The sequence below is a fragment of the Triturus cristatus genome, chromosome 1_1 (genome assembly GCF_964204655.1).
Source record: "Triturus cristatus chromosome 1_1, aTriCri1.1, whole genome shotgun sequence".
Classification (NCBI taxonomy): Eukaryota; Metazoa; Chordata; class Amphibia; order Caudata; family Salamandridae; genus Triturus; species Triturus cristatus.
The window spans coordinates 1,092,977,931-1,093,003,059 of record NC_140579.1 but is presented as its reverse complement, the minus strand read 5'-3'; positions in this window follow the sequence as shown (position 1 = coordinate 1,093,003,059).

The following is a 25,129-nucleotide window of genomic DNA, read 5'->3' as shown; positions in this document are numbered from 1 at the left end:
GAGTCCATCATCCCAATAAACTTTATGGGTGCCACTAGCATTCCCAGCAGCCTCATCAGCAGCTTGCTGTCTGAGGGTTTCAAGAGAGGGGCAGGTTTTCTGCTCCTGGCTCAGATCAGACCTGGAAGGGCCCCCTGTCCCCAAGAACTCAACCTGATCAGGTTGAAGCTCCTCTGGGACAGTTCCTTCTTCAGGCTCCAGATCATCTCCCTGAGGAGACTGATCAGTTTCCTGAGACAGGTGGGAAGGCTCTGCCTTAACCCTACTGCTCCTCCTCTTGTGAGGCACCTGGTCCATTATTCCAGAATCCAGGGCCTGTCCAACTTTTGACATTTTAGCCTGTGACCTAGTCACAGCAAAGACATGTGCAGGTATCCCTAACATTTCTGCATTTGTCCTGAGCTCCACTTCAGCCCAAGCTGAAGTTTCCAGATCATTGCCAAGCAAGCATTGTACTGATAGGTCTGCACTTACCACAACCTTCTTAAGGCCAGTTACCCCTCCCCAGGAGAAGTTAACAACTGCCAGAGAATGGTCTGTTCTGATGTTGCTAGCATTGGTCACTTGGTACATTTCACCAAGTATAATCTGCCCAGGATCCACAAGATCTTTTGTCACCATGGTGACACTTGCTCCTGTGTCCCTGAATGCCCAAGCTTCTACTCCATTAATTAAAGGCTGCTGTCTGTATTTGCCCAGGTTACTGGGGCTCACAAAGGGGGGCATATCCATGCCCCCATCACTGACAAGCACAACCTGAGTTGGTACTCTGACTAGGCCAGAGTCCATCTCAGAAACCAGGGTCAACCCTACTACACCCTTATTCTGTGTATTTCCATCACCAATTGTAACTGTACTAGGGGGAACAGGTGCCTTAGGGGCATTGGTGGTGGTTGGATTATTTTCTTTAGCCTTGATACAGTCACTAGTCCAGTGCATTTTCTGCTTACAGATTTTGCACCAGGGCTTCTTTTGGCCTTTTCCCTTTCCTGACTGGTAATCCCCCCCTGAAGAAGATGTTTGGGGCCCTTGTGAAGACTTCTGGTCTTTACCCTTGTCCCCACCCTTATCAGAGTTTTTAGAATCTTGCTTCTTAGGGTCACCACCTTGGTTCTGTACTTTCTGCCTCACCCTGGTTCTGACCCATTTGTCTGCCTTCTTTCCCAATTCTTGGGGAGAGGTCAGATCAGAGTCTACCAGGTACTGGTGCAACAGCTGATTTTGACAGTTATTAAGAATCTGCTCCCTCATTATCAGATTATACAATCCTTTGAAGTCACACACTTTACTGCCCAATAACCACCCTTCCAGAGCCTTAGCAGCACAGTCAACAAAGTCAACCCAGTCCTGATTCTGTGCCTTTTGGGTATCTCTGAACTTTAACCTGTATGGTTCAGTGGTTAGGCCAAACCTATCTATCAGAGCACTTTTCAAGACTTTGTAATCATCAGCATCCTCTTCTCTTACAGTGAGGAGCTTATCTCTACCTTCGCAAAGGAGAGCCATAAGATTGTTGCCCACTGACCTTGAGGGACCTTCTGTACTTTACAGGCCCTCTCCAAGGCAGTTATCCATTTGTGGATGTCATCCCCACTCTGGTAGGGAGGGACAATCTTACTTAGGTTTCTATGGTCATAAGACCTCTCCCTATCTCTATGGAAATTGCTGCCACCAAGGGACTCTAGTCCCTCCTTTTTACTAGCTCTGTAGAGCTCCAGGGCTTCCCTATCTAAGGCCATCTGCTGCTTTCTGAGGTTGAACTTCTCTTGCTCATACTTCAGCAGTCTCTCTCTCCTCTCCTGGGAGGTTTCCCTCCCTCTGTGAGAAGAAACAGAGGTTCCAATAGAGGAGTTAGACTGAATAGATCCCCTTGACAGAGATCTATCCCTTCTAGCCCTGTGTTCAGGCCTACCAGGAGGAATGAAGGAAGGGGCATTGTTGTCCTCATCCTCATCCTGATGGTCTGTGTCCACCAGAGTCTGGTCATTGTCACCAGTCTGGTCAGCATCAGAGGTAGGGTCAGGGGAGTTTCCACCTCTGGACCCTTTCTCAGGTGCTGCCCCACCCACACTGTCTCCATCTACAGGCCCACTAGGACTTGTGATATCATCCAGTTTCAGTATCTGTATAAGATGCTGTGTGGATGGACTTTTGCCTGTCTTCAGCTTCCTAATGGTGCATAAGGCCCTAAGTCTAGCAAAGGAGAGATCCTCATACTTGTAGGGAAGGAGCTCACTGGATCCAGGTAGGGACTCAGTGGTTCCTGACTGGTTAGACATTACTAATGTGGTGTGGTGTATTGCACTACCTACACTAGTGTGGCCTACTAAACTCTCTTGAGTTGTAGAAAGGGTGTGCTATCCCTTAACACACAACTCTAAGTTCAGTAGAACTTCCTTTAGCTAAACTTGATATTATATGTAACTCAGGTACCTTTAGTGGTTTTCAGTTGATCAATTCAATTGAGATTATCTGGTAAAACAATAGCAAGCTGGAATCCCACACGCTGCACACCAATGTGAGAAGGTGGCCTGATATATGCTGTCCACTAGTTCGAGTGGGCAACTTGTATCAGTCCAAACAACCCCTTATGGTGAATGGTTAAAGACAACCTTATGTGAAAGCTATCCTAGTGGTAGCTATGGAGAGCAGCCTTCAGGCTAAGTCTTGAAGGAATGTAAAGCAGCGTGTTTTACCAGTCTATAATCTCTTGAATGATCAAATGAAAAGACAACCACACCAGGTATATATTCAAAATATATGTATTTAAGGTTAAACACACCCCTCTAGCCTCTTTATGAGACTGGAGGTCGAAGTACTAAAGTTACAAGTGATTAAGCATCAGTAAAAGCACAAATACACATTTGAGCCCTAGGGGTGTACTAAACCATATACTAAAAAAGTGGTATAAGAACCACGACTGTAATAGGCACTAGGCCTATTGCCTCTAGAATCGCTGGGACCCCAAGGAACCACCCAAGGTAGGAACACAGGGGACCCACGGGAACTGTATGCAGTGTGGAAACACAACCGCAGGTTCCTATTACTTTCTATTAGGAATGTCGCTGTTGGAATTTTAAAGATTAGGGACACTTCTAATCGAGTCAGGACCAAACCCTCTTGGACTTAGGAAGTTCTAGGGCTAGCACCCACAAGAGTACCGGAGTACTCGAGTTACCTCACCCAGGGAAGCCGGGTGTATAGGTCTCTTTTGGTGTCGGGTCGCGTCGTCGATTTCAATGGAAGCCTGCAAAGAACTGCCGTGAAGAGGAGAAGTGTTCGGAGAGATCCAAGCCTGGATCTAGGATGTAAGGAATCTGAAAGCAGTGGGGACAGAGTCTGGGTCACTTGCCAGTGACCTAGGGCAGGATGGACCAATGCCCACAGATGTCGCGTTCTTCAGGTGAGTTGATGGGTGTCTTGGCTCTTCAGCCACGAGGTCCAGGAGGCGTCGACGAAGTCCACGAGCCGGATTCGAGCTGTCCCACGAAGTCTGTCGAGTGCTGCAGTGTCGGCGACCAAGAAGGACCCAACAAGCCTTGGCAACGGCAAGTCACAGGAAATCAGAGAAAGGACTGCGGTGCAGACCAGCAAGTCTCAATGGACTCACCCAGCAAGGGTAATTAAGAGCAAGTCTGGAGCAACCAGAAAAGCCCCAACAGAAGTAGAGATGACTTCGTGGGGACCTGCTAGCCAATGGGCTAGTGATCGCGTAGGAGCCTCAAGCGGTCGCACTGGATGCTGGCCCATGGGTCACTCGTGGAGAGGAGGTCAACAATCTTCGGTGCAAGAGGTGCTCAAAGCTGGGGCTACTCGGAGTCCAAAGCACAACCTCGAGGATGACCAGGAAGGTGTTGTTGCTGCAAAAGTTTACGGTGTCCAGGGATCAAGGTTCCACATTACCCACGATAGCCACGGGCCTCAGCTTTGCTTTGGACTCAGGGTAGCCTCGGAGAAGTCTGGAAATCCAGCTCTGGTGATGCAAAGACTTCGGCATCCAGCAGGAGCTTCAGTAATGCAGACGGGTCAGTTGCTTCTTCGGTGCCTGCCAAGCTGGGGAGTCACTCCTTGACCCCAAGGGATATTTCTTCCGTCTTCTAGTCGTGATAGAAAGTCGAAGGTCCAGGATATATGTTTCAGAGGTTCGTCCAGGGTAATCTAAAGTCCTTGGGACTGGATTCCTATACTTATACTAAGTTTAGGGGATGGACTAACTCTAAGGCTCCACCTATGGGTGGGCCTATGGGTGGGCCTATGGGTGGGCCTGGGCCGGGAGTGGTTACACCCCTTCCCCTTTGTCCAGTTTCGCGCCAGAGCAGGGGCTGAGTGCCCCTGCAACTGGTTTGAACTGGGCTATGCACAGGGACACCTTGTGTGCCCAGGTAGTGTCTCAAAAGCATTCTCTGAATGCACCCACCCTGCCCAATACACATCTGCCTGTCTGGGGAGGTGGTTACACCTCCCTGTGACAGGAAACCTATTTTCCAGGCCTCCCCTGCCGGAGTTTCCCCCAGCAGCAGGAGGCCAGACCCGTGTCTGTGGCAGTGGCATCCATTTTGGCATCCATTTTGTGATGCCAGGGCTTTGAAAGGATTTAACCGAGTTGAGCCAGTGTGAACATGTCTCTCCCTCCAGAAGGGTGGAATGCTACCCCCGCCGCGGGGGGGGTAGTATTCCAAAGCGTTTGACACCAAACACGACATATTTTGATGCAGCCATCCCAAAGTTAGCATTTACCGCGAGGTTATAATGCACTTAAGAGTATATGGTATGGCTGTATCACAGAACAGACATACGGAAGTATTTCTGAATGCTGCAGAGGGGCTCAGCTCATGCTTGGGCACCCTCTCACATAAAACCAAGCACTCTGCCTTCAGGATTGTCAAGGCCTGCCATAGGAGTGGCTTATAGGTTTATATGTGTCTGTATAAGGTAGTGATATAGGTAGCCTATACCACAGTAAGGGGTGAAAGCACACCCTTACCCAGGTTGCAGTAGCAGACCTGTGGTGTCATTTTGGAGTGCTTCCCAGGGGTGGCATAATACATGCTGCAGCCCATGGTAGGCCTCTGAGGTACCTATGCCCTAGGTACCTAGTATACCATATACTAGGGGCTTATAAGGCACTCCAGAATCCAATTAGATATGTACCTAATGTACATGGAAACCATTTTAGAGAGGAAGCAGCTAGGATGGGGCCTGATTAGCAGGGCCACAGCCAGACTAAGGTCGAAAAACAGTGAAACACCAGCAAAAAGTGGGGGTACCCATGTGAAGTAGATCCTACTCTCCTACAGGGGGGTCCACAGATCTGTTTAGCCAAAGAGCCAGCTCTTGAGGGTCTTCCTGGAGGTGTTCAGTGAGGGGGCACGTCTAATATCTGCTGGTAGCTCATTCCAGGTCCTGGCTGCAATGTGAGAGAACAACTGCCATATTGTCAGACCAAAAGACCACACTTATCCTGTAAAACATTGGCTCATATGGTTACTGCCACAAAAATCGGAAACAGCTTAGAAAAGGTTACATTCATTGTAACTCCGCTGTCATGGCAGGCCGTGGGTAAATCACCCCTACACCATTTCATCCCCAGTATGGCACCAAACCCCATGCTGCCCACTGTGTCAGAGAACAGGCCAAGTGCCTGTTTAGATATGGGACTGTAGACCAAATAATAGAGCAAATACAAGGAGATGATGACCAGAGTGCTGAAACTTGTCAGACACTCACCCCCAGTCACAAATCTGGGTTGCAGCCATCATCATTGTTCTTTATCTCACTTCGCCACCCCAGTTCAGATCCAGCTATATGGCAAATAACAGAGCCATTAAATTGGTTCAAGAAACTGCGTCATATTTTTAAGTCTTTCTGCAACTCATCTGGGATTTGTGTGTGATGGTATTTTACTTGAGGCCAGTGATTGCCCTTGCAATTGATCAGGAAAAGGGTGGTATCATTGGAATTATCGGCAAGGCAATATTCAACTGGCCTACCAGCACCTGGAGCTGGTGAAGAATCATCTTATTCAAAATTAGCACAGTGACAATCGACTGCTTAAAAATGTGTACTTTTTTAGGGGGAAGGCGGCATTCACCAGCCACAGGATCTATTTCAATATCAAGGAATATTAGGCATGTGGAGGGACCTACTGTCTTCTCTGGCGCTATAGGCACCATCAGGTCCTTGAAGAGGGCAGTCAGTGCATTCAGCGCCCGAGAGTACACCCCAAAGCCTGGCGGCCCAAAACTAGGAAATCATCCAAGTAATGAATAACCTCCCAGTGACCAGTGTGAGCCATGAGTATCCATGTAGTCGTGAGCTGAACTGTTCAAAGTATGTGCATGACACTGCACATTCCATTGGCATACACTTGTCAACATAGTATGATCCTGCAAATTGGAATCCTAAGAGGTGATAGTCCTCAGGATGTACCTAAGAATGTGGAATTCCTATAGCCCGACAGCCAGGACATATTGTTTGGGGTTAAGGGCAACAAGTTTTAATGTGCATTTTGTCCTTGGGACAAGCAGGCCCAACCCCCTACAGCACAACCCTTTGGCTGCCAGTTTGCAGTACCCCATAAAGGATCAGGGAAGGGCACTGTCTGCAGTTAAGTTAATATTTGTGTGTAGGAAGGTGGATATCTGACTATGGTTACCCCCAACTTTTTGCCTAGAGTCTAGCTGGTTTTTCGACTTAGTTGGCCTGAGATCCTGCCATTCAGGGTCTCAGGCTGTCTGCTCTCTCTTTAAAATGGACTCCATGTACCCTAGGTACATTCCCAATTGGTAAGGATCACCCTATTGGGCCCTGTACAGTGTACCCTAGGTACCCAGGGCATAGGTGTACCCTAGGCCTCCCAGGGGCTGCAGCATGTATTATGCCACCCCTGGTCTGGCCTTCCAATCAGACACAACTGGCTGATCACTCAGCTGGGGCAAGGTTGTGTAATCACCCCTTGCTTAGATATAGTATGCCTATATCTACCCTTATATATAGACACATGTGTACCTATCAGTCACTCCTATGGCAGGCCTTAACAATCCTGGAGGCAGAGTGCTTGGTAACATGTGAGATGGTGCTCTAGCATGAGCTGAGCCTGTCTGCAGCTTTCGGAACCATGTCCTTATAGCTGTTCTATGATATAGCCTACCATATACTCTTAAGGTGCCTTATAATCTTAAACGGTTATGGTAACTATGGTTGGGCTGTATCAAAACATGTCTTGTAAGGTGTCTAACACTTTGGAATAATACCCCCATACCATTTCTGGTGATGAGGATATTATTCCTCCCTTCTAGAGGGAGAGACATGTTAAAATCCTACTTTGCTGTTTAACTCTAACCAAAGCCTCAGCATCACAAAATGGATGCTGCTGCCACAGACACAAGTCTGACCTCCTGCTGCTGGGAGTGATCCCGGCAAGGGAGGCTTGGACAATAGGTTTCCTGCTTGGGGAGGTGCTAGCACCTCCCCAGACAGACTTTAGTGTATTGGGGCAGGGAGGGCTGAAAGGAATGAGACATGCCTGGGGCACACAAGGTGTCCCATGCATAGTCCAGTTCAAACCGGTGCTGGGGCACTCCAGCCCCAGTCCTGGCGCAAAACTGGACAAAGGGAAGGGGGTGTAACCACCCCCCTCCCAGGTCCCACCCATAAGGCGTGACCTAGCAGGTATCCCAGCCCCCCAGATTAGTATAAGAGTGGGAGTTGGGCCTCAAGACTTTAGATTATCCTGAACCTGCAACTTGAACAGAAACTCTGGACCTTCGACATTCGACGAAAGAAGAAGACTGAAGAATCTCCCTTGTGGCCAAGGAGTGGCTACCCTGTGCAAACAGGCACCATCAAGAGACTACCCTTTGCTTTGCTGAAGTTCTACGAGGGACCGACTGCAGAGCCTGACCAGAGCCTTGACTTCCAGACTTCTCCGACCCTGATCCACATCCACAGCCGAGCTGAGATCCGTGGAGGTGACGAGAGACGTGGGACAGGCTACCTGGGAAAAGTGGCTAGTATCTTCAAGCGCAGCTTCTGAGGCACCCTCGAAGTTGTGCACCGGGGATTGAGAAGCCCCAACCCCAAGCACCATCTGCACCGAAGATCAGCCCCCCACACTCCACGAGTCCTGCGTGGGGCCCTTCTGCATTTTCCTGCTTGCCGCGTCTGTCCGGTTGCTTGCCCGTTGACTAGGGGCCTTTGTGACAACGCATCCTGAAATCTTCACCGCTGGTTTGGCTCCTCCAGACTGGCTCCCGCTTCTTTGTAAAAGAGAAGCACCCCAGACCTTCCTGGTCTGCACCAGAAGCAAGTCCTCCGTTCTTCGTGGGTTCCGCTTGCCAAGGCTTGGTGAGTCCTAGTCCAACTTCGACGCCGCCGACAGCAAGAGCCTTCGTGGGACAGCTCGCCTCCTGGTCCTGGTCGTCCTCGACATTCCCTGCTCCTCGTGGCTGCAACGACAAGCTTCACCTTCACCTGCAATCTTCATGACATCGCCTGGTTCCTTCCTGGTTCCACGTGGTCACTGGCTAGTGACCTTGACTCTGTCCCTTCTGCTTTCAGGTCTCCTCTCCTCTTGATCCCAGCCTTGGGATCCACCGGACACTCTGCACTGACTGCCTGTCAGCAACTTTCCTTCAGGCATCCATAGAAGTCCACGACGAAACCCGACGCAAGTTCACACCTATGCACCCGCAGCCTGTGGGCTAGGTAACTTGGGTACTTCGGTGCTCACAAGGGTAGTGACTATCCTAGTTTCCGAGTCTCGACTTTCTAGCTATACCAGAAGTGTCCTAAAACTGCTTATTTCTAACTGCTAGTGATTCTATTGACTTTTACACATTACGCGTGAGTGTTTCCACTCTGCACCCGAATCCCGTGGGCCTCCCACTTCCTACCTGTTGCTAGTGTAGTGGAGCCCCAGCGATTCCCTAGGCCTAGGCCTATCCTATTTCCGTGACAGTGGTCCTTATACCACTTACTTAGTATATGGTTTGCGTGGCCCCTAGGGCCTAACTGTATTACTTACCTGTGTGACTTAATGTATGCATAAATGTCACGGGGTACATGGGGAACAACCCCGCGTTGAGGGAGACTGGTGGGCACACCACGACATGACAAAGCCTGTGATTTGTACTCCCCAGGACGATCCGTGGACTGCATCCGACACCGGACCTTCCCAGGAGGACGCCTGTTGCTTTAACTGGGAAGCCCTCCCAGTTACTACCGCCCTCTGTGCCGACCTAGGCAGCCCGCAGCCAATAAATATCCTGGAGACAAGGAGCCGGGTGTGTGACGACACCGGAGGAGGTCGAGAGAGCGAGAGCCAAGGTGGAAGAGAGCGACGGCCAGACGACGGGAGAACGGAGGAACCAGCGAGGAGCAAAAGCGATTCAGAGGAAGGAAAGCCGGAGCAAGGAGGTCTCCGCAACTACGTTCCGCCGAGCCACGCTCAAGGGAGAGTGTGGCTATCCCAGGTACGGGATCGTTTCTCGGGCTGGGTCGGGAGGCGGGAGAAGGGAGGGCGGCTCTAAACGCCACCACTCGCCGCCGTGTACATAGTGTGTAAACCCCCCCTCCTCACAAATCACACCCCCCACGAGACGCGGACTGGGTCACCGTTGCACTAGTGTGTATTCCCTCACTTCCCCTCCTTCACGATTGTGCCCGAACGAGGCCTGAGACTAACGATAGTCTTCTCTTTTCCTTTTTGCACCGGCACCGGAGCTCCTCCAGTCAGCTGTAAACCACGCCCCGCCCACAAGCAAGACTCGGACCTCGGAAGATCAGACGACCGTCCCGCCAGGAAACCGGACTTGCTTCCCTCCTACCTACCTACCCTCTATACAACAATAAAGCTCATTCTATACAGCAGCCCACGCTCTAGCGTCCTCCTTCGAACCCGCTTACAATAAATAAGACTGTGTTGTACTTACCTCTAATCTCATAAAGAGTGCTGAGGGTTTGACTAGAATAAATACACTTTATTTTATATATATATCTGTTGTGGTGTCCTTTCATTTGGTATTCAAGGGATTATATATGGTATCACAGCTGGCTTCACATGCCATTCAGAGTTTAGCCTAAGACTGCTCTTGTCCATGCTACCACTAGGATAGCTGGTCTATAAGGTTGACTTTACAACCAATCACCATAAGGGTATTTGGACTGATATAAGGTGTACACTAGAACTAGTGACATCATACATCAGGCCAACTTCTCACATTGGTGGCAGCGGTGGGATCTGAGCTTGCTGTTGTAATACCATTGTAATCTTGAGATACTAAATTGAAAGATCACACAGATATTGTTTAGGTACATATAACATAGATTATAATACTTAAGTCCTACTGGACTTAGTGGTTGTAGGTTGAAGGGAGTAACACACCCTGACTACAACTACTAGAGAGGTTTAGTAGATACAACTAGTGTAGGTAGGTGCACACACCACACCCTCACTAGAATCATGACCCTGAATGGAGATCACACTGATGCTCCCTCAGGAGAGGAGAATCCTAGACAGGTTCCCTCTAGATATGATGCATTCACTTTCCAGGAGATGAGACAACTGTGTACCACCAGGAGATTAAAACAGGGTTCCAACCCTACCCTTAGACAGCTAGTGGAGCTTCTGGAGGCCTATGATGCTGAAAGGCTTGGTGAGTCCTAGTCCAACTTCGACGCCGCCGACAGCAAGAGCCTTCGTCGGACAGCTCGCCTCCTGGTCTTGGTCGTCCTCGACGTTCCCTGGTCCTCGTGGCTGCAACGAAAAGCTTCACCTTCACCTGCAATCTTCATGACATCGCCTGGTTCCTTCCTGGTTCCACGTGGTCACTGGCTAGTGACCTTGACTCTGTCCCTTCTGCTTGCAGGTCTCCTCTCCTCTTGATCCCAGCCTTGGGATCCACCGGACACTCTGCACTGACTGCCTGTCAGCAACTTTCCTTCAGGCATCCATAGAAGTCCACGACGAAACCCGACGCAAGTTCACACCTATGCACCCGGAGCCTGTGGGCTAGGTAACTTGGGTACTTCGGTGCTCACAAGGGTAGTGACTATCCTAGGGTCTAGTTTCCGAGTCTCGACTTTCTAGCTATACCAGAAGTGTCCTAAAACTGCTTATTTCTAACTGCTAGTGATTCTATTGACTTTTACGCATTACGCGTGAGTGTTTCCACTCTGCACCCGAATCCCGTGGGCCTCCCACTTCCTACCTGTTGCTAGTGTAGTGTAGCCCCAGTGATTCCCTAGGCCTATCCTATTTCCGTGACAGTGGTCCTTATACCACTTACTTAGTATATGGTTTGCGTGGCCCCTAGGGCCTAACTGTATTACTTACCTGTGTGACTTAATGTATGCATAAATAAGACTGTGTTGTACTTACCTCTAATCTCATAAAGAGTGCTGAGGGTTTGACTAGAATAAATACACTTTATTTTATATATATATCTGTTGTGGTGTCCTTTCATTTGGTATTCAAGGGATTATATATGGTATCACAGCTGGCTTCACATGCCATTCAGAGTTTAGCCTAAGACTGCTCTTGTCCATGCTACCACTAGGATAGCTGGTCTATAAGGTTGACTTTACAACCAATCACCATAAGGGTATTTGGACTGATATAAGGTGTACACTAGAACTAGTGACATCATACATCAGGCCAACTTCTCACATTGTGTGCATATGTTAATGCTGTTCAAACTTGTATTTATGGTTCATTAATTGAAAGCCTTTATTATTAGGGTGAGCGCTCTCAGTAAATGTAAGTTCTGACTGCACTACCGACAGTGGTTCCAGTATAAAAATGTGTACAAACGGTTTCAAAGTTTAGCAATATGAGGCTTTGAATAATGCTCCCAGAATGCTCTCTGATTAGATGCAAATATTTGCAGAAACTTGAAAGCAAGATTAAGGATTCTTTGCTTTCAATATAAAATTTTACAAAAAAATGAAAGTTGGAAACTTTTTTTTTTTTTGCTAAACTACTGTAAAATTTCAGGTACCATTTCTTAGCAGCATCATTTAGTAAAATGTGTTGATGCATGCTAGTATTTCCCCAAAATATTCATATTATAAAATCAGTGTAACCAGTTTCAATAAGGTTTTGGAAACCATAAAAATAAACAAGCATTGACAAAGCCAATAGGTCTGAAATGGTGGTCAGCTTTTTAGTTTTGGCAATGCGTGACTTGTTTTGGCATGGTTTTTGTAAAACCTTATTGATGTGAGAGCTGCCGGACCCTCACCATTATAACAAATACTGGTAAAAGCAAAAATTGTTTTTGGTCTCAAAAAAGCACACACTGCCACATTAGTTACTGGCACTGAACAAAACTAATTTGTGTGCCGATATGCTCCTTATGAAAGAGCAGAATGCTGTCACTCACCGTGAAGCCAGCCGAGACAGAGAGAGAGAGAGAATTTTAATAAACACAAAAGGTCATGGTTAACGCCAGACCCAATTAGGGGCCCAATTATTAAAGAAAGTCTCAAAAGTGCATCCTTGGTAGATGTCCTTGCATTAAGGGCAGCAATATGGCTTTCGTGAATTCACAAGAATTTACAGCAGTAGGGCAAGAGATAGTACTCCTAAAAAATATTTGTGAACTTTAGCATGAGCAAATATGCATGTGTAGATTTGCTCATGCGAAAACCTGAGTGTTTGCAAGTTTATTTTCCCTCCAACCACTTTTTTCCCATTTCTGGAAGAAGGTTTACTTCTGCCATTTTCAGGAGTAAATTTCCAACACTTCTCAGTATTGGAAAAGATTAGAGAAGAGTTGTTGAAGACCCTTAAAACATGCAAGTTAGTAGGTTTGCACAGACTCAAAAGGACATTTTAACCCTGGAACTATTGTTTACCACTACCTTCAGTCCAGGTATGTAGATCTGCGGAAATGTAGCAACATAAAGGGATTGCTAGTATTCCAACACTACTATGGAATGAGCCCTGGCATAATCAGAGTGACTATATAAGAGCTCTTATATAATGAGATTGCTGCCATAATTTGTCGCCGCACAACATGGCACCAAAGGGACAAGTGGATTTTGTTACAGGACAAGTAGATTTATGAAGCAACCTGCCCCATGGACAAGTAGATATTTTAATAAATTCCACACCCCTGCCTAAGGGCAGATTCAATGCCTGTTTTTGTTAGCCGCCAGACCGAGTTCATGTAGCATGGACAATGCCTGATCTACAGATGAGTACCTGACCGAGCATAGCTGTAGTTCATTAGACTCATTAACTGAAGAGCCTTTGGGAGCTGAGAGGGTATGGATCAGCCTAAACTGCCCTGGTTCCTTCTCAGGTGCTATGCTGAAAGAGGAACAGACTAAGTGCTCAAAAGTGGGTGAGGAAAAAGGCACGGCTATCCTACCTAAAGCACCTCCCTTCATTAACTCCTAGATACCACAGCCTGATGTAGGCAGGCAGAAACCAAATTGTTACCGTGAGGTGTGGGAGCTACCTTAAGTGCCGGAATCCTAAAACCATTGGAAAAATCCAAATACAACTTTGCAGTCTCTTTGTCAGGATGTTCAACCATGGGAGTAGTTTGGTAATCTGATCCAGTGTTGGCAATTTATAACTAGCTGGAGGGTTTAACTCCATCCTTTCTTTTTTCTTTAGACTTTTTGTTACACTTGAACTCAAAGTGAGAGGGGTGACCACAAAATGAACAAACGTGCGTGCATTTGGAAGATCCGGCTGGGTGTGTTCAACTTTCTATTGAAGAAGAGGTTTCTGCAAGGTCTTGCTATTTACACTGTCTAACCACACATTGACCTCTGTTTGGTCTCACCCAATATCTGGATCTTTCACTTTAGCCCACCTGAAATCATAGTCGCAATCTAGCCACACCGTGCCGCCATACACGTGGTGTGCTTTTAGTATCTTGTTTGAATAGAGTATCATAGAGGTCATGGCCTTCGGTTTCTTCTCAAGCATAGTGACCTGCTAGCGACCCTGAGGCGGAAGCCGGGGTGTTTGCTCCTCGACTATTTTTAAAATTGTTCTTTTAGCACACTGTTTTTGGTTGATTTGCGAATTTTAAACTGTGATAAACATTGTTGTACTTACGAGCGCTTGAGTGGGAAGATCAATTTCCCTCCTTAGCGTCACCACCCACGTGACTCGGGGCCACGCCCCCCCATGTAGCCACGCCCTCTCCAGGAAGTACAAAACACCGCGCTGAGTCGGCAGCCGGTGTTGACCTGCTAGCGACCCTGAGGCGGAAGCCGGGGTGTTTGCTCCTCGACTATTTTTAAAATTGTTCTTTTAGCACACTGTTTTTGGTTGATTTGCGAATTTTAAACTGTGATAAACATTGTTGTACTTACGAGCGCTTGAGTGGGAAGATCAATTTCCCTCCTTAGCGTCACCACCCACGTGACTCGGGGCCACGCCCTCCCCTCCTCCGTTATTACCATGCTCTTGCCTCGAGAGCGCAGCCGGTACACCATCAGCACGCCGAAGACACGCCAAAGACTAGCCCGTCTGTGCCCGTCCGTGCCAGGACGGGGCACGTGGCAGAGGCTCCCGCCCCCCCTGCATTTCGTAGGCTGGTAAGATCGTCATCTGGTTTGTTAGCGCTGCGCACTACCCCTAATCCGAGGTGCACAATACTAAACCTCCACAAAGTCGGAATACGCTCCTGCGCGAACTGTAAACTATCCGCCTCAATTCGTCAACCTCACCCTGACACCTTCAGAAGACATAGGAAAAGCAAAATACTGCGTAAAAACGAACCTCTAACTTACGTATTTTGCAGTACAAATTGTCGATCTTTGCCAAAACATAAATATGATATTTTCAATCTCTTAGCTGATAACGGTCCCAGTGCCCTTTTCCTAACTGAGACCTGGCTGCACGACAGCACCGGGCCGGATGTTGCTACCGCCCTCCCTGACAACTATGCCATCGTCAGAATAGACAGGAATAAGCAGCTAGGTGGAGGGATAGCTATTATCTTTAAGAGAGAACTAAAATGCACCCTGGAACCTGTAGCTATTCCAGACTGTGAAGCGGGTCTTTTCAAAATTTCCTTGAACCCGAATTTCACGATGTCGGGCTTTCTGATTTATCGCCCCCCAGGTAATCCCTCTCAATGGGTATCCAACTTAGTCAATCTCATCACCCCTTATTACATCACTTTAAGTAATTTCTCCCTGCTGGGCGATCTGAACCTGCATCTAGAGGACCCCACCATCCCCTCCTGCTCTAACTTTCTTGAAGACCTGAAAGCCTTAAACCTATCCCTGATCAACTCTAGCCCTACTCATGTAGCTGGCCACTTGCTGGACCCTATAATCTCCAATATCGATGAACTAAGTTGTATTGCCACCTTGCCAATAAGCTGGTCTGACCACCATCTTATTAAATTCAGTATTAATTTTCCATCCTCCCCTAATTTGCTACTTGATGAAACTCAAGGCTCATCTAGGAAAAACTGGAAGCTAGTTGACTTGGAATTGTTAAACTCGACATTACAAGAAAACCCACCAAGTCGTAGCTCAAACATGGACTGCCTAGCAACCGAAGCGCAAAATTGGCTTAGCAATGCAGCCAACAAATGTTTGCCCTCTTCTTGCAGCAAAGGAAATAGACACCGCTTTCCCGCTCCATGGTATAATGATACCCTTAAGATTGAAAAATCCAAATGCAAAAAGTTCGAATGCAAATGGCGTAAGAATTACGCCCCTGATGCGAAAAGAAGCTACCAGGACGCCAGGAATCTCTATCACACGGCCTGCGCAAAAGCAAGAGCTGCTTTTATCTCAAAAACTATCATGGAAGCCACTAATATGCCAAAAACCCTTTTCAATAAAGTTAAAGAACTGGCTGGTGCACACACTACAGCTGCTGCACCCCCATTAAATACTCAACAATGTCAGGCATTAGCATGTTTTTTCACTGAAAAAATTGATAAAATTATCCTCGACATCAAGGCTAACAAAACTAAACCATCCTCTCCCTCTGACTCATTTCCAACTTCCCCAGGTAACAACTTACTGGAATCTTGGCCTGCTCTCTCAGTAGATACACTGAAACTAATTCTTAAGACCATAAAATCCGGCTCTCCCAGTGACCCCATCCCCATCAAAATCATCAAACAGCTTGATGATAACTCATTGGAGATTATTACAAATCTTCTGAACTCCTCCCTTGATCTCGCCACTGTCCCAGCTTTATGGAAACATGCCATGGTTACGCCCCTTCTGAAGAAACCGACTGCAAACCCGGAAATCCTCTCCAACTACAGACCCATATCCCTGCTCCCGGCATTTTCCAAATGTTTGGAGAGACACGTGCATTCTGCTCTAGCTGCTTTTGCAGAAGAAAACTCTCTACTACATCCTTCACAATCCGGTTTCAGGGCTGGTTTCTCTACAGAAACCGCCCTGCTTGGAGTCACTGAACACATCCGAATGCTACTGGATCAAGGTCAGACGGTCGCGCTCGTGCTATTAGACCTGAGCGCGGCGTTCGACACCATCTCCCACGAAACACTTATTAAAGAATTGCATGAAAGTGGTGTACGAGGAAAGGCACTGGAGTGGATCCGGTCATTTCTGAAAAACCGAACCTTTCAGATTACATCCTCACGAGCCGTCTCGGATATCTTGCCTGTACCCCACGGAGTGCCCCAAGGGTCTATTCTTAGCCCTTTGTTCTTCAATTTATATCTCAAACCCCTGGCCGACCTTGTTGAACAATCGGGTCTCACTCTTATGAACTACGCCGACGACTCCCAAATTATTTTTTCCCTATCCGAATCCTGTCCTCACTCTCCTTCTTTACTCAAAGACGGTCTCCTTAACATCCTGAACTGGATGACAAAAAACCAGTTAAAATTAAACGGCGATAAGACGGAGATATTGGTACTGGGAAAAGATCAAGATCTGTGGAATCCCGGACATTGGCCTGACCAGATGGGCGCCTTTCCCACTCCGGTGACCCATACCAGAAATCTGGGCTTTATTATGGACAATTCTTTATCCTTGAATCAACAGGCCAGTAAATTAACTGGCCTATGCCTCACCATAGTGAAATGGTTGAGGAAGATCCTATGGATGCTGCCTCTGTCCACGCAAAAAACCGTAGTCAATGCCCTCATTACATCAAGGCTTGACTACAGAAACATTCTGTATTTGGGCGCGAACAAATCTGTTGTCGGCCGACTACAGGTGGTGCAAAACGCAGCAGTTCGTCTACTATGTAATATCCCCAAAAGCTCTGGAGTCTCGAACCATCGTCGGGAACTCCATTGGTTAAGGATCGAAAACAGAATCCGCTTTAAAGCTCTGAACTATATGTTCAGAATTAAAGCAGGCATAGCACCTAAATACCTTCAATCCCTCGCCTACCTCTACACTCCCAAGAGCAATCTTCGGTCACAGAAGGCAGTCTTTTTCTGTGTACCAAGATTCAAACGGGCGAGAGCAGGTGGAAGATCCTTCGCCCATCTGGGACCTTCCCTTTGGAACACACTCCCTCCCTTCATCCGAAAAGAAGAAAACTACATTAGGTTCAGAAAGTCTGTTAAGACCTGGCTATTTGAACAGTAATACTCGAGAAGCCACTATTCCTTTTTCCTGTCCTCAAACTAGCTGTGTCTAGGCGCCGGGAAACCCTTTTTGGGTAGCTGTTGCGCCCTATAAATTGAAAAAATAAATAAATAAATAAATAAATAGTGGACATGTAAACATTAAAACCAAATAACCAATTTGTGATCGACTCTTCAACCCTCAGCTTCCTGGCCTTCACTGATGTATCTTTACTCTCTTTATCTTTGTGGTCACAATCCCGTCTCTTTCCTATTATCAAGGAAACAAATGTCCACAAAATCCACTTTCCAGATTTTTTCTTTCACATCAGCAGGCACATGAGAAGCTAACTTACCAGCTCTGGACAACAAAATATCTTGACCCTAAATTGCCAAGGTAGATGCGAATCTCCCTTTTCCCATGCCTGCGTCAGCCTTTTTACCTGAGTCCATGCTTGAGAGAGCTGACTGCACTTAGCAGATCTTCTCTTGTTGAGAGCCAGCAATTACCACAATGCATGATCCATTGATTGCCACTACCTCTATTTTAAGATCTGCTATAGTGGGCATAAAATCATTAGCAGGGTGGTTGGGGGCAAAGAGGTAGCATGGGGCTAGGCAAGTAAACAGGAACTGACCACATAATTTGTGGGCTGCTTCCTAGGCAAAACTTTAGGGCCCAAGGAAAGGGCTAGGAGGACCTGTATAATATCCACCTAGGCCTAGACCCCTTGGGACTCATATGGAGTCAGGTGGGGGGATGTCGCTGCCTGTAAAGGTAAAGGGATAACTGGCTGCTGAATATGGGTGCTTTGCTGGCCATCAAGTACACCAGAGAGTGCTGCAGGGACATCCGGTACAACCACTGCTAGGGCTGGTACCTCGTCAGCCATCGCTCCTTGAGGGGGTCTCCGCCTGTTTCTTAGACCTGAGCTTCACTGGTGTAAAAGTAGCCCAGAAGAAACATGGGTCTGCCAGTGGCGGTCAGCCACTGCCCTTCCTTCATCCCGTTTGGACTCCGACCCAGAAACACCCGAATCCCCATCATTCCCTAATTTGGCGAGCACCAGTTCCAGCAAATGGGTTAAATCAGGGTCCCCCCTCTTCCCAATCCGGTCTCACCTTAGCATCTATTAAAGGCAAAGCCTAATGAGAATGAAGTTAGGAGCCAGAAATTACAGCAGAGAAATGACAACTGATTCACCTGAACTTGAACCCTCAATCACTACAGTGAGATTGTGAGATCTTAACCACTAGGCGACAAGTAACTCCAAAATGAACTGTCAACATCGCCAACCAAATACACTAGGTGCACCAAATATCAAGTAAGGCACTAAAAATAGGAAATACCCGCAATAATCATGCACAACAAAACCCCAATTCCCCTTTTAATACTTCCCGAAACTGCGCCTGGTCCACGTGCCTGGCCCCGCGAGGCTGGTAGTCACTTCATGTGAGGAGCACATTGAAAGCCTGTGTCTGTGCTAGTCCACCGCGCAGGGGCCAGGAAAGCGGGGCCGGGCAGGGGAAGGGGCTTTATGACCGCCTCGAATCTAAGAACACAGCGGGAATGTGAGTAAGTGTATGAGCAGCGTTGGCCGCAGCAGGAAAGATAAATTCTCTGTGGTCCATACTGAGGAGAAGAGAAGTACTGTGGTGGTAGTCTTGGAGGAGTGGGCAAAGAGGGAGCAATGCACTCACCACTCCAATGGCACAGCTAAAAGGGAAAGACTGGCGGGGCAGTCCCAACCCCGAAGGGACAGCTGAGGGGCCCTAGAAGTGGCAAGCATGATCTAGGCCCACACCGGGAGTAAGTTCACTCCGGGGCAGCGGGACAACCTCACAGACAGTGAGTGAAGAAGGCACCACTCCAATGGAATACCATGACATTGCCCTGTGCACCTTCTGCACCTCTGCCACCGCAATGCTCCAGTTGAAACGGTGGAGGCCAGGGGCAAGGGACCATATATACCCATGACCATTGTGGTGGTTGCAGGTGGAAGTGAAGTGCACAGGACGCGATTCTATGTCAGGAAACAGAGGCTTCTGATTATGCTTATCTTTCTTTACTGAAGCAAAACAGCAGCCAAAAACAGCAGCCAATAAACTTTAAACTGCATAACCCAGAAGGCATAGCCTACCTTCTCTCCACCAATCAACATGCACCCATCCGGGTATATAACACTGGATCACTTAAGTCTGTCACCTTTCTTTGCTGCTGCAGCACTGAGATAAGTACATGTTTATTTTCTTACAGTAATGGTTATGACATATGCACATCTGTATTTTAATTACTGGCTGTTGAAGTCGCTGCGCTTAGCACTGCACGCGTCAATTAATTATAATTACAAGTGGAGCCGGATGGATGCACTTTGTACGCTAAAAAAAGGAAGCAGTCCCCTTTCACTGCTGACTGACTCCTGCATTCTCGAGCAGCAAGTTGGAGATAATTACACTCCGATCGGCTCCTCGCGCTGTTACAGACGAGCAGCTTCCTCGGTCCCTGGAATACCAGGCTGGTGCAAAAACCGATTAAGGGCACTGCTCTAGGAGAGTTTGGGGTGGCTCCCTCCACATAAAACAATATTATGCAGGCAGGTGCTTTTATTTAGACTTAGCCCTGAACTCACATGTAGAGGATTCGGTGAACAGGGCATTGATTAAGGCCTTACAACTCTTTACCAAAAACTTAAGGAATTATGGCAAGCGATTGCTGGGAGCCCCTTTAGGGGAAACCTCAATAAATAACAAGCAGTTGGGGGAGAAGGGCTTAGCCTGTGAGAGACCTTCCTTTATCTCTACGGCAGAAGTTTTGTCCCAGTTGGCCTCGACGGTCCTCAAGGGCCATAGGTATGTCACGTACTCTGGGTATCTCTTCCATTTCCACCCCAGGTGAGGTAGAGGAGTCTTCTCCTTCCTCGGATGGTACTTCAGACTCAGATAAGGTGCTGGAGAAAATGCGCCTAGTGTCTAAGCGCAAGTGTAAAACAGATTATGTGGGAGCGGAAGGCCCGCCAATAAAAATCTTCTTTTTTGAACCCCAAAAACATTATCCATCCAAGATCCACAGAATGGGTGCCCTGCGCTGAGGTTGCACATTATGTGCAAGAGAACATGAGACAGGGCTTTGAGCGCGAAGTGAGCAGCACTTTAAAGTCGGAGTGTCCACGGCCTACTATACTAGGTAAGGTAACGGACACCCTGGAGCTAGACCCTAATGTGGATACCTTTCTGAAAAATATTGCGCTAAAGAACCAAAAAAGAGGCTGGATAGAGCATTGAGGGGATGCCAAGACAAACTCTGAGATGTGTCGGGACCACTCACCAAGATCCTAGACCTAACAGTCTGGGCTAAGGACTCGAATTCCAATCTGGACCCGACGTATATCCTGGAATAGGCACAAAGAGCTTAATGCTTTCTAGGGATCTCAAACTGTGCAATGTCTACGGAGTGCAGGAAATACTTAAAGATGAGGATTGATCGTCAACTGGCAGACTTGGCCTCTACGGAAGCGGGCTCCCTGGCCAATGGTCTTTTGTTTGGTGACAACTTCGTCAAAGATCTTTGGAAATACGTTTTCACCTTTTCTTCCCTAGATAAGGCCCAGACTTCACTCAAGAAGGTCTTCCACAGTTGCCTTTTTGCCAGGGCCGGACGCTTCAGGTGTCGAGCGCCTGGCCTTGGTTTCTATAAGGCCTCCAGAGGATATGAGAATAGAGGACGTGGTGGATCCCCCTACTCCAATTTCTATTCCATCGCAATAGAGGTGGGAGAGGCAAGCAAAACCGAGGTGGTTATAGAAGAGGCAACTACTCCAGTGACACCTCCTATTCAGGTATGGATTGCTCCATCTGGGGAGGTATTGGTGGGAGGAAGGATTGGTTTGTTTCCCCCAAATTGGGAGACTTTATTGCAGGATCCATGGGTCCTTCAAGCAGTTCAAGGTTTCCACCTCGAATTCTACTCCCCAATCCAGAATCAGAGATCGAATCCTCTCCTTTTTTCCCTAACATAGAACTCTTTCACAGATGACAAGGTTGTGTCACTGTTGCAGAAAGGTGCGAGTGTAGAATCAGTTCCTCACCCTCACAGCTTTGTCAGCACAATTTTTCTGGTGCCAAAGAAGAATCAAGGCTTCCATCTGGTTTTGAATCTGAAGGAGTTCAACTCCTGGATTTTGTATCGCCACTTCAAAATGGAGGGCATACACCTGTTGAAGGATCTGTTGTTAGAAGGGGATTGGATGGTGCATCTCGACCTCAAGGACGCATTCTTGGCAGTGCCTATATTTCCGCCTCATCAGAGGTTCCTACAGTTTCAATGGCGACATAGATGGGTCGAGTTTATTGCCATGCCCTTCGGCCTCTCCTCCAACCTTTGGCGTTTCACCAACCTGCTCAAGCCCGTAGTACAATATCTTCTAGACAGAGGTGTTCGGGTGATCATTTATTTAGACGACTTTCTAGTCATGGCGCAGAGTGTAGAGACCGTGTTACTCCACTTATCTTGGACGACCAAGCTTCTTGCAGGATCTGGAATTCGTCATCAACACGGACAAGTCAGTAATGATCCCCTCCCAGTCAATGGAGTTTCTGGGGTTCCAGGTGGACTCTGTGTTGACACAACTGGTGCTTCCCCTGAAAAAGCAGATTTCGATCAAGCAAGAGTTGAGGAGATAGCTTGCCTCTCCGACTATATCCTTGATGATTCTGGCTCGCCTGGTGGGTCTTTTGGCCTGCTCGATTCAGGCGTCATTCCCGGACCCTCTGCATTACCATGTTCTGCAGCGGTTGAACATCTTACATCTGCGCAAGGGCTTGAGTTATTCAGAGCAAATTGTCCTATCCAAGGAGGCTAGGACAGAAATATCCTGGTGGTGGTTGAATTATATGGATGCCTGGAATGGCAAGGTAATTTTCGCATCGATTCCAGAAGTAGTGATAAATTCGGATGCCAGTCGATGGGGCTGGGGAGCCCATTGTGGGTGGGTGGAGACGAGGGCAGATGGTCCCCAGAGGAACTGCAACTGTATATCAAATTTCTAAATCTCCTAGCGGGTTCTTTCGCTGTTCGGACTCTATCCCCACAGGAAACAAGTTGTTGTATCCTTCTGCGAATGGACAGTGTCTCAGCGGTACGGTACATCAATAGTTTGGGGGGCACGAGGTCACGTCTACTGGCAGAAATAACTAAGGACTTTTGGCACTACTGCCATCAGTGATGGCGGAATACATTCCAGCAGCTCCAATGTGGTGGCGGATTGGAACTCCCAATTTCTTCGGGATTCCAGGGATTGGAGACTCCATCCCAGAGTGTTTCAAGTGCTGAACTTGAAATGGGTGTCCATGTACAATAGACCTTTTTGCATCTCAATTGAACACTCAAGTACCCCAGTTTTACAGTTTTACCGGTCCCTCGGGCGCCCAACTCAGATGCATTTCTTCAGTCCTGGAATATGGGCACGCTTTATGCCTTTCCCCCATTCGCCATGATTCAGAGAGTACTGGCGCAAGTTCGTCGACAGGAAGCGGAGCTAATCTTGATCACTCCATATTGGAAAGCGCAGTCATGGTTCCCAGTGACGTTAAACCTAGCTTGTGCTCCTCCAGTGCATCTTCTAGCATTCCAGGAAATTTTGCATGATCCAATGGGATGTCCACATCCGTTGGTGATGCAGGGACAGCTGTCTTTCATGGCCTGGGGACTTTTTGGAGATGCTGGCAAGCGCCGGGAGTTTCGCAGGACGCAATGCTTTTTCTGTCACAGTTACACAGAAACGTTATGAATCAGCTTGGCATAGATGGGTTAGTTGGTGTGGTGAACGATAGGTGGACCCCTTGGGATCCAGTATACATATGGTTGTGCATTTTTTCTTTCATATGTGGCCAGTCGCGGACTGGCGTATAGGGCGGTCAATTATTTTCGTTCAGCGATTTCGGCGGGCCACCCTCACATGGAGGGGAAACCCATAGGGGAACACCCTCTTGTCTGTAAGCTCTTGAGAGGCATTAGATTGATGAGATCACCAAAACCTAGCTATTCCACAGTGTGGGATGTAGATGTGGTACTTCGTTTTCTCAGGAACTGGCTGACGAATGAAGGGCTTTCACGCAAACAGTTGTCACGGAAACTTACTCTGTTGATGTCTCTCATTTCCCGCAGACGAGTCTCGGATGCACGGGCCTTGGATTTGGCAGGTAGAGTATTTACTCCTTTGGGAGTGTCTTTTACAATTTCTAAATGGACTAAGACAAGTTTCAAATGTGTGAGTTATCCTGCTTTTCCACATCACAGACAATTATGTGTAGTCCAATGTTTGAAATGCTATGAGAATTGTACTCGTGAATTAAGACATTTTGTGACAGGTCCTGATATCCTTACAGAAATCTTTCCGCCCAGTCTCTTCAGCGACTCTGGCCAGATGGGTCAAATGGTTACTGGGTGAAGCCGGTATTGACAGCTCCATCTTTGGGGGCTCATTCAGTGACAGGAGCTATGGCTTCAAAGGACTTTATAACTCGTTCTCGTTTGGAGGACATTATGGCTGCGGTGGATTGGTCTTCAGATTCGAAATTCAAAATAATTTACCATAAACCAATTGAGGATGCGGTTGCAAAACTTTAAACTAGCATAATCAGAAGCCTCCATTTTCTGAAATAGAATAAAAACACGTCAAGAATTTTCAATTCTATTAAGGACACGGAGGCGAGGATTATCCCACCCTAGGAATTGATATGTTGTTTTATTGACTGTTGTTTTGATACATATTGAATATCAACTGTATATTAACGCATGCTATAATGATTTGTTGTGAATTCCCTTCCAAAGTTGATGACGTCTTTTTAGACATGAGATATTATGGCTTTTGTTTCTTTTCAGGAACTGAGATCAAGACGACCTGAAGGGTCTTGAAGGATAAAGACTGCTGTTTCGGTGGACGACGGGAGAATTCCATCTGTTTGTGCAGCATGTGATGACAGGAAGTCAGAAGACCGAAGAAGTTCTGGACTTTGAGGTTCATGGTTTAACTTTCTGGTTGGCAAAGAAACAGGATGACCTTAAGTAATCCAGTGTTATTTATTTTATTTTTTTGCAGAGTTTTAAATAGCACAACTTGATCCGAATCCAATCAGGTATCAGAGCGCTTTATATAGCGCCAGTTACGTTACATGAGGACACACATTCATTTTTTGTTAGGCACTGGGAGTTTAAGTGATTTGACCGGAATCACAGGATGTTCAGCATCATTACCGAGACTCGAACCCAGTTCCCCAGGTCCGAGGTCAAGCGCTCTAGCCGTTAGGCCAACTCCTCTCCCCAATGTGTTATGTGCCCGGATGGGTGCATGTTGTTTGGTGGAGAGAAGGCGAGCTATGCTTTCTGGGTTATGTAGTTTAAAGTTTATTGGCTGCTGTTTGGCTTCAGTAAAGAAAGAGAACCATAATCCTTGCCTCCGTGTCCTTAATAGAATTGAACATTCTTGACGTGTTAGCTAGAAATTTTTTTACTCATCACTTCCTGTCGCCTCGACCTCATCTGGTGATGTGAGGTGACAGGAAGACGGAACTAGGCCAGCATCATGAGA